The sequence below is a fragment of the Anser brachyrhynchus genome, assembly GCF_964034855.1.
Source record: "Anser brachyrhynchus genome assembly, chromosome: 2".
NCBI classification, from domain to species: domain Eukaryota; kingdom Metazoa; phylum Chordata; class Aves; order Anseriformes; family Anatidae; genus Anser; species Anser brachyrhynchus.
Window position 1 is genome coordinate 7,818,326 of NC_137695.1, and position 9,251 is coordinate 7,827,576.

Genomic DNA, 9,251 nt, shown 5'->3' on the forward strand with positions numbered 1-9,251 from the left:
AGTTCGACACGGGTAGAAAAATCAGGTGTTTATTGGTTGTGTGGGTTTACGAGAGAAATGGTATCTCCGGAAAACCAGCCTCATCTAGCTGCTTCTCCTAAAGCGAAGGTAAGGACACAGAAACCGCGTTCACACAGACGCTACCAGGAAGTGTGACTTACTGTGTGAGAAACGCATGAGTAAGAGTTCGCTGACTAACCCCTACTTAAAGGAAAGGAATTGATTTATTACAAGAGCATGACAAATTGAAGCACCAGTCTTGCAGGTTGGTCCGTGCGAGCAGATCTGTGCACCCACGTGGCTCTGATAGGGCCCAATAGGGCTCGGAACTGGGTGTTGCAGTTGCCCAACCAGCCAAATAGCTGGCTCAATAGCAAAAGGTTGGAACAACGCTGGTTAGACTTTTCCGAACACACCTGACATTTCCGTGGGAGCCAAGGGACCTGACGCACCTAAGCTGAAGCAGAAGGACAGAGAGCTGAAGCACTCCCCAGTGTGTGTGCTGGTAAGAAAACACTTCCTCGTCTGGCCTTAAACGAAAACAAATGGCTTTCAGGACCTCGGAGCTGAAGAGGGGAGTGTCACCATGTGTCCAACAAAAACAAAAAGGCGCTGAGCCAAGAGCAGCCCAGTGCTTGTCTGCCATTCCCTGGCTGTAACCTCAGGAGACTCTTCTTGGCTTGTGCGAGTATGGGAGGGAATGCAATCAGTGAGCAAAAAATGCTGTTTCTACTTGATAGCTTAATATTACGTAGGCAGCAGTTATGCTTTTGTACTGAGCATGCTTTTCTGCTCTATGGAGCCTTAGGCTGGCCCATCCTTTGCGGTAGAGAAAATGAAACCGAGAGGAAAAACACAGCTACTTTTTTTCTGTGATGTAGATTTTAAAAATATATGTATTTTATTTTATTTCATTTTATACCCTAGTTCTCTTCTCTTCTCTTCTCTTCTTCTCTCTCTTCTCTTCTCTTCTCTTCTCTTCTCTTCTCTTCTCTTCTCTTCTCTTCTCTTCTCTTCTCTTCTCTTCTCTTCTCTTCTCTTCTCTTCTCTTCTCTTCTCTTCTCTTCTCTTCTCTTCTCTTCTCTTCTCTTCTCTTCTCTTCTCTTCTCTTCTCTTCTCTTCTCTTCTCTTCTCTTCTCTTCTCTTCCTCTTCTCTTCTCTTCTCTTCTCTTCTCTTCTCTTCTCTTCTCTTCTCTTCTCTTCTCTTCTCTTCTCTTCTCTTCTCTTCTCTTCTCTTCTCTTCTCTTCTCTTCTCTTCTCTTCTCTTCTCTTCTCTTCTCTTCTCTTCTCTTCTCTTCTCTTCTCTTCTCTTCTCTTCTCTTCTCTTCTCTTCTCTTCTCTTCTCTTCTCTTCTCTTCTCTTCCCCTCCCTTCTCTTCTCTGTGGAATATTTATGCAAAACACTAGTGTGATGCTAAACAGTCAACATAATGACTGATGCATTTGAAAGGGCTATGAGCAACCCAGGTATGAATAGTACAGGGGACTTGCAAAAAGTGACAGAGCTCTTCATGTTTAGATCATGGATTTGATCCAGAAGAAGGTGAAAGTGAGTACAAGTCATTACAGTCCGGTACCTGTGAGCTCGTGGGTACCGCTGCAGGCCCTGGATTGCAGTGCAAGACACCAGCGACGGCCAGCGCTGACACTTCTCCAGCCAGCAGCAGCTGGCTCTGTCTGTGTGTGCTCTTTTCCAGCCACCACAGTAATGTTTGCATGCCCCACGTTCTGAGTATTTTGGGACAGAAGCACGAAAAAGGAAGCCAGTCATACACCTTGCTCGCACAGTAAATGGGGGATTTCAGCTTTCCAGTTGGAGGAATAATGGGCTAGTGTTAGAATGCTGGTGCAGTTAGGTGTGTGCATGCAGACACAGCTGGAGAAAAGCTTTGGGCATGGATGCAAAGTCTAGGCCAACTTTGTAAAGATGTACGCACACCCTTAACTTTAAACATATAAATTTTCCCATTGACCTCCCTGGAACTATTCATGCATTAAACATATGCATGAGCCTTTCTAGAAATAGATAATATAAATGAGACTACCAAAATAGTTAACCAGAAATACTTTCTGTACAAGGAAATAGGAAATTTTACAAGGGGTGTCTGAATATGAGCTCCTAGTGATCCCTCTTGACAGAAGGGACTAAATAAAATCTAGGCCAAATTGTTAAAGGACAAGGCATTGTTGCTCATGTATGAGAGGGTGTTTCCAGCTGCCCATCGTGCAGACTGGAGTGTAGTTTGCATTAATTATGTTAATTAAACAATTTGCTGGAATTTAGCATGTGGTGGATTGGCAGGAGGCAACTTTAACTTGGGTTCTGCAGGCTGAGATCCTTTCATTACATGGACGACCCTGAGTCATGCCAATAGAGCAGCACCCGTGGTAATGCGTTGTTGTTGATGGCTTTTGTGTAAACTTTTGTGTAAAGTCAAACTTAAACAATGCAATTATGGCCTCAACAACAACAACAACAACAAAAACAACAACAAAGGTAGAAACAATCAAGATCTACATTATTTAAGCATCCGGTTGTAGGCAAGATATCTAGAGTCTAGTGATCGGTACAGAGTTATCGTGCAAGGGGTACCATTTAGAGGCTGAAGGCCACTTACTTATGCAAAGCTGCACTATACTTTTAGACCTGCATTTGCTAAATCATCTTAAAACGAACCTTTAAGCTTTGCTGTTTCATGGCAGAACTTTCAGCAAGGTGCATTCTCAACTATCTTCTACTTTTGCTTTCATACATTAAAAATGGATACTTGATTTGAACAAGGCCATTATCCATAGGTCTACAAAAAGCCATCTCCTTATTCAGGAGCACTTAAGGCTTTTAGACAATTGCGTGTACTGGGAGGGGAGGGGTTGCTGGTTCCTTATATCAAGACTACATCCCGATCTCTCTCCTTCTGCATTCAAAACCTAATGTTACGCTACACAGGATTATCAGGGTCTTCTTCTGAGCATCAAACCAAGGAACTAGTGAGACTTGTAGGCAGATAAGCCAAGTCTGAAAGGAGGCGAGGCTCCATTCTCCGTGCCAGTCTCTACTTGAATTTATTCTGCTTTACAATGGACCTCTTTTGGCACAGGCAGATTCACTGCGCTGAGCTTTGGCACACTGCTTCAGACATGGAAGAAGTCTGGGATGGGAGACCACAGCGTAAGAATATTTACTTTGCACTCAGTTTTCATTTAACTTGCTGGAGCTAAAGGGTTTCTCCATTCATTCCTTTTGAATGTCCTGTTTTGTGTGATGATGACTTCGTGAGATGAAATATCTTCTGTCCTATGTGTTGCTGTCATTCACACCAAGAATCCTGGAGTCAGGAAAATGTATGTTTAGTCTGGGGATGAATTAACATTTTAGTTTTAGTACATCCTACCCCATAATTATACAGAATGGTTTTTGGAAAGAGAGTCTGAAAATCTACCTAGTTCCCAGGAATAACGATTTTGGCCTCAAATAAATGGCAGGATAACAGTGACGCTGCTATCCTCCAGAGCAGAGATTAGCCAGTCTCCAATTGTAAATATTGGGAATAAAGCACACGTCGAACCTCAGCGCTGCTATTTTGTGATTTCTTATCCCAACAGAGAGGTAACATTTGTGTTACCTTTATTTCCCTAGAAGCTAGACCTTGCTCCTGGAGAAAACAGATTGTAGGATCAAAAGAGATCTACAGAGGCAGCCTTGGTGCTCTGTGTCTGCATGTTTCCATCTGCAGGCTCTAATTCAGCTGTGCTGGGTATGTAAAAGTGCAAATGAGGAATGAATAGTTCAAAGTGTACTCTTGGCTTTCATACGCTGCAGCATTTTGTTCTCGTTATATCCACTGTGTTATTTAAATATCTTTCTATCTACCTGCAGCTCTGCCTGCACCATCTTTTAGTGCTCCCTTCTACTTCTCCCATTGTCCACGGTATCTTTGATCAATCCAGGAGTGGAACAACACCGCTGTGTAACGCTCAGTCCAAGCTGGAGCATGGATTCAGTCCAGGAGATAGGTCCAGAAACTGTGCCCCTTTCTTTCCCCTTGCCTTTCCAGTCCCCTCTGGGTAGGACACCACACAAACTGGGACTTACCAGACAAGGAAGCGTTGGGAAATTTTGTTTCCTGGAAGAGACACTAGTAGCGGCCATAAAACCCTAACAAAGAAGAAAAGAAAAGGCTGTTTTGAAATCTCGACACTCTGTTACGCTGCTCTGGTTTCTTAGCAGTCAGCCCTTTGCTGATAGTGCTAGGGTTGGGTAAAATGGCACCAAGACTGATAGACACGACCTCTTCCCTTCAATCAGAGCAGCAAAACACTCGAGTTTCTTCACAAAACAAACGCGACTCAACGCAAATCCCAAGCAGGTGATTCCCACCAAACCAGAGCCACGTGTAAAGCTAAGCAACTTCAGTAACAGGAGGGAAAGGGTTTGCTTGTGCTTTTTGTGCCGTGGTACTGCCGGGCCTGCTGCACCGCGGGGATGTCCTGGGGGAAGAGGGGACAAGCGATGAGGTTAGGAGGCACCATCACATGTCTGAGTGTGGTCCTCTAGGAGAGGAGAAGAGAGGAGAGGAGACAACAGGAGATGACAAAAAAAGAGAGGAGAGGAAAAGAACCTGCCCTCGCCATGCAGGACCTCCCAGCAGGCGCCTTGGGGTGAAGTGCTCCTTTGGCTCTCATGCTGGTGGTGGGTCACGGGGGTGTTTACTGACATCAGTGTGTGTTGATCTGTAAGCAGCAAAGATCTGAGAAGTGCCAGAAATTCCCGTTTCCACCACCAGGAAGGGCTGATTTGCTATTGTGTTGGGTATAATGAAAACAAGGTGCATTAGGATTTACCTTCTGAGTCTGGGGGTGTCCCGCTTATTCCCCTGCCACTGTGGGAGACAAAACCTTTGCGAGCATTTAGCAATCAGTGGTGCCTTCAGGGGGTCGATGAAGATTAGAATAATCATATTTTGAGTGCTTCCATGGATTTTGAAGACAGTGAGCCCCTTTCTCTAACTGCATGGCCTATTTCAGCACCTGGGTCTACTGGCTTCCGTAGCTTCATTACTGGTACAGTTGGTCTGTATCTTTTGCTTAGGTTATTCACAAATTTTATTAACAACTTGACTTTTTCTGGTGGATGAAAATACAAGTGTATTTGAGTGGCAACCTGCTGTTCCCACCAGGAAAGGCTCGGCAGGGTTCAGAAGAGCAGCTCAGCAGCTCTGGTGGTATGTCCTCTCCTGCCAGGATCTTCCTTCTTTTCATGGTGTCCATTCGCTGCTCCTGCAGCCTCCTGGCCATTTTAGAGTCTGCCGTTCCTAGCAAAGCCATTCCTTGTCCTCGTGGGCATTTCTACAGGCTCCTGAGTGAAACCGAGCCCTTTGCCTGCCAGCTTTTGATAATCACATGGCGTTCCTTTCTCCTAGGCTTTAGGAAGACCTAGAGGAGCTCCCACAACAGCCTCCCTTCTTCCTTGCCCCTTCCCATCCTGCTCCCCTACTTAGCCTGGGCAGTAGTAAACTTCTGGGTGGTGTGGCTGTGTGAGGTGGTAAGCTCGTTGGGTGAGAAAGTAAGAAGCTCTTACTCATTATTCAGCCTTGCAACAGACAATTTTGGTAAAATCCTCTTCACAGTTTTATACCCCAGGGCCTCTTCCCAGCTATCCTTCTGTGTGTCTTGAATGTGGAGGAGAAGAGACCTCCATCAAGTCCGGGTGGCTCAGAGTGACGCTGCCTGGGACAAGCTGGGCCCTTCCTCCCCTGCGTCGCCTTTCACAGCAGCGAGGCAGCGCGTGACCAGCCTTCAGACTAACACGTAGGGACCCTCCCGAGGTCCTGTGTCCTCATACAGGCACTGCTACAGGTAATACATTCCTTGGAGGGCAATATCCTACCTTTGAAACCAAAATAGTAAGGGTATGCTGCTTTTTGAGGAAGGCCAGGGGAGCACAGCAGGCTGCACACTGCTGATATTCACCGTGCTGCGTAGCTGGGCTGGCACGACTGCCCCCATGCAAAGCACTGAGAGGGGTTTCCAGGCCTTACCTTGTTGGGGACATACTGACTTCTGTGCCTAAAAATCCCATCGATATTCCCTGGGAAGATGGTCAATTTTTTGGTGCTGTTAATGCCATTTTCTGCCACATCGTGGGACTGATCTTATTTGTGCCTTGTAATTGTGGCGTGCCACGTGGTGCCTTGTTTACTTACTTCCGTAACACTTTTTAACAGATCTGAAAAGCACTCTGCTGAAATGTTGCAAGTCAAAATCTGCTTCAGAGCCATCAAATCTGCCCGAGATTTTACTGAGCAGAAACCTGCCTTGACGAGATCTCCACCAACATGTTTTCTCAACCCATTCATTGCGTGGTCCAAGTGCAGCACAGCCTTGTAACGTGGGGTGACACTTCAAGTCATGCACTTCTGCGAAAAAGGATTCTTCACTGGATGTGACGCCTGCTCGCCCACCTCCTTTGCAGCACTCCCATTAATATTAGGGAGGAGGACGGTGGGAGTTCACGGAGATGTTGGGCTGGAGACAGCTCTGCAGTGACAGGGTCTAAGCAGAGCTTTGGAGATGCCCTTCAGAGACTGGACTGCCCACTGCAGCACGGCCTGCTCCCTGGCAGTACGCTGAAACGTGAGGACACGCAGATATCCCAAGTCAAAAATCCTATTCACCTCTTCATAATCTGGACAGCTGGTAAGGGCGATGTAGAGTCCATCCCTTGACCTTCACCAAACCACCTCTGAGGCCTTGACGTTTACCTGCCACTGCCAGGAATCCCACAGCATTGCTTGGTCTCTTTTTGTAGCAACAGCCTAAAAATCTTGACTTTCTTATACTCAGGAATCAAGATTTCTTCTCTTTCATCTCTCCCCAGAGGGAGAGGAAGGTCCTTAGCACGGGCCCGGTTAGATGCATGAGAAACAAGCCCGGCAAATGGTTTAAATTATAAAGTCTAGTGGCTGTGCCAAGTCCTGCAGTACAAGAGCGCCAAGATCGGGAACACGGCCGTTCACCAGCATTTGCAAGGCGCTGACATCTCGTCACTGCTCTCCGTGAGCACTGGGGCCCACACGGGGTAACACGGAGCAGTCGGTTGGGGCAGGATGCAAAGCAGGGTGGGAGAGCAGAAGGAGGCCTGCCCGACTTTTCCTAAGGAACGCCACAGCCATGTTTCTTCAAAAGCCTCTACTCTGATGAGAAGTTATTCCCGATCACAAAATGAAAAAAAAAATAAAATAAAAAAAAAAAATCTGTTTTTACATTTAATTCTTTCTGGGTCCAGAGCAGCATTCTTTTTTAAAAAAAAAAAATATTTATTTATTTATTTGTTTTACCTTCATTATAAATAAGCTATGCAGCATCTACATCACCGGTTTCACCTCTTAGTTGGAAGAACCTGCAGGTCAACTCTGGCCAACTTTGTACTTCAGAGCATTACCATGCTAGACGTGTTAGTTAACAGTTTAAGAAATCTTTTTGTCTTACTGCACATTATTCATAGCCCAGTGCTATTCTGTCTTCTTTCAGGCTCAGAGATGGCCAGACTTTTAATTTCAGAGGCTGCTGTAGGGCATCGGGGTTTTCTATCCAGAAGATCATGCAGATGCATTGCACTGATGCTCCCTTCCCAGTCTGAAAGATTTTTCCACTGCCAAAGGCTCCCAAGCTCTTCCAGTGTTTCCCCTCGTTATAAAATCCACAAGCCTTCTGATATTCTGTAGTTGCTGGAAACATTACAACTGTCTGCAGCTCTTACACCGTTGAGTATTTGCTCAGCCTCCTACATAAGCCCAAGCTCGGCGATGTGGCATGGCTTTCCCCGAGGTGGGGACTGAGTTTGGCACAACGGCGTTGCCCGTTGCCCCAGTACGATATTTGTGTAGGAAAATATATTTGAATAAAGAGGGTCAAGAGACTATTATTACAGCAGGCACTGGAAATAACCAAAATGTCACGTTCCTCTCCAGGACGTGGTCCAAGCCTTACGTCCAGCGGCCATCAAAACAGGATTGCTTTCTGCCTTTGTCCATTAGCCTCCAGTAAAAGCACAACTGTGGGCATGTTTCCACACGAGAACCTTTGTCTTGTGCCATTTCCAGACTCTACCAAAAATTAAGTGGCTGGCATCAGTTATGTAAGAAAAAGGAAACTCCAATTTTATGTGCAAGTAGAAACTTAAACCAAGCAAACTGGTATTTGTGTTTTATTTGCTCTATTAAAAAGTCTAGGAATGCAAAACACTTTTTGCTGAATATAGAAATGACATTTTCTTTTCAGGTGTCTGTAAAAACACAGGTTTATCCGAAAAATAAATAGAAAACCTGCAAAATGCCTTGATTTGTTTTTGGTAAAAAGCTCTCTCATTATAAAAGGATGGGGAAAAAAGGGTGAACTAGTTCCTCTTTATTTGAGGCTTGCTGCTTTAATTCAATGTTGCATATGAAGCAACAAACAGGAATTCTAAGGAATGTAAAAAGTTCCTATGCCTACAAAAGCCGTAATAATACAACATTCAGCTGAAGTACAATGACACTGACATGAAAGGATTTCATTTCTAAGAAATACTTGGATAAATTAGAGTTTGGGTACATATGAGTTCTTTTCTCATCTTAACAATGCACGGCGGCACTTATCTTTTGCAGGGCTGCCAGCGACATAGACCTGCTCACCCCAAATGCTCTCCCTCCCTGCAGGGAGACTGAGCTGCGGCAGCACAGGTCACTGCAGGCTCCGCAGGTGGCTGGAGACTGGGTGGGAGCAGGTCCGGGTGAAAAAGCGAGACTTCGGAGGAGAAAGTTCTCCGCTAAAAACACAGTGAAAAAATAAACATTTTTAACACCCACAGTTAATTAAGGTACAAAAATTGCTGCTTCCCAGGTTCTTTATCACTGCATCTGTTTCAGGCTTATATCCTAAAGGTTTGTTTTTCCAAACAGCATAATTCTGGCGGAGCATAAGGTCAGCGTGCTCCCAAATTGCATGCTGCCTATCCCTCCTGCAAGCTTACAGGGATATGCTGATGCTCTGCATCTCTGAAAGCGAGGCTCGCTGTGTACCTAAAGCAAATGTGCAGAGCATGAATATTACAATCAACAGAAAGCTGTAAAATCTGCCTGCATTCAAAGTAAAATAAACTGTGAATTTTCAAAATTTCCTGAGGTAAACTCTTTTTGATCAACTAGAACTTGGCTTCATTTCAGTTTATGCATTTATTTTATATTACAATGCAAAATATGAACTAGATTGTGA

The 9,251-nt window shown here is 45.1% G+C and overlaps 1 long non-coding RNA gene across 1 annotated transcript; it reads left to right on the forward strand.

Annotated features, from left to right (window-relative positions):
• The first annotated feature begins 391 nt into the window (after window positions 1-391).
• Window positions 392-4,101, forward strand: LOC308188968. The gene is made up of 3 exons (XR_013945910.1): window positions 392-505; window positions 3,098-3,168; window positions 3,637-4,101. It is a non-coding gene; the product is annotated as an uncharacterized lncRNA (long non-coding RNA).
• Window positions 4,102-9,251: the final 5,150 nt, after the last annotated feature.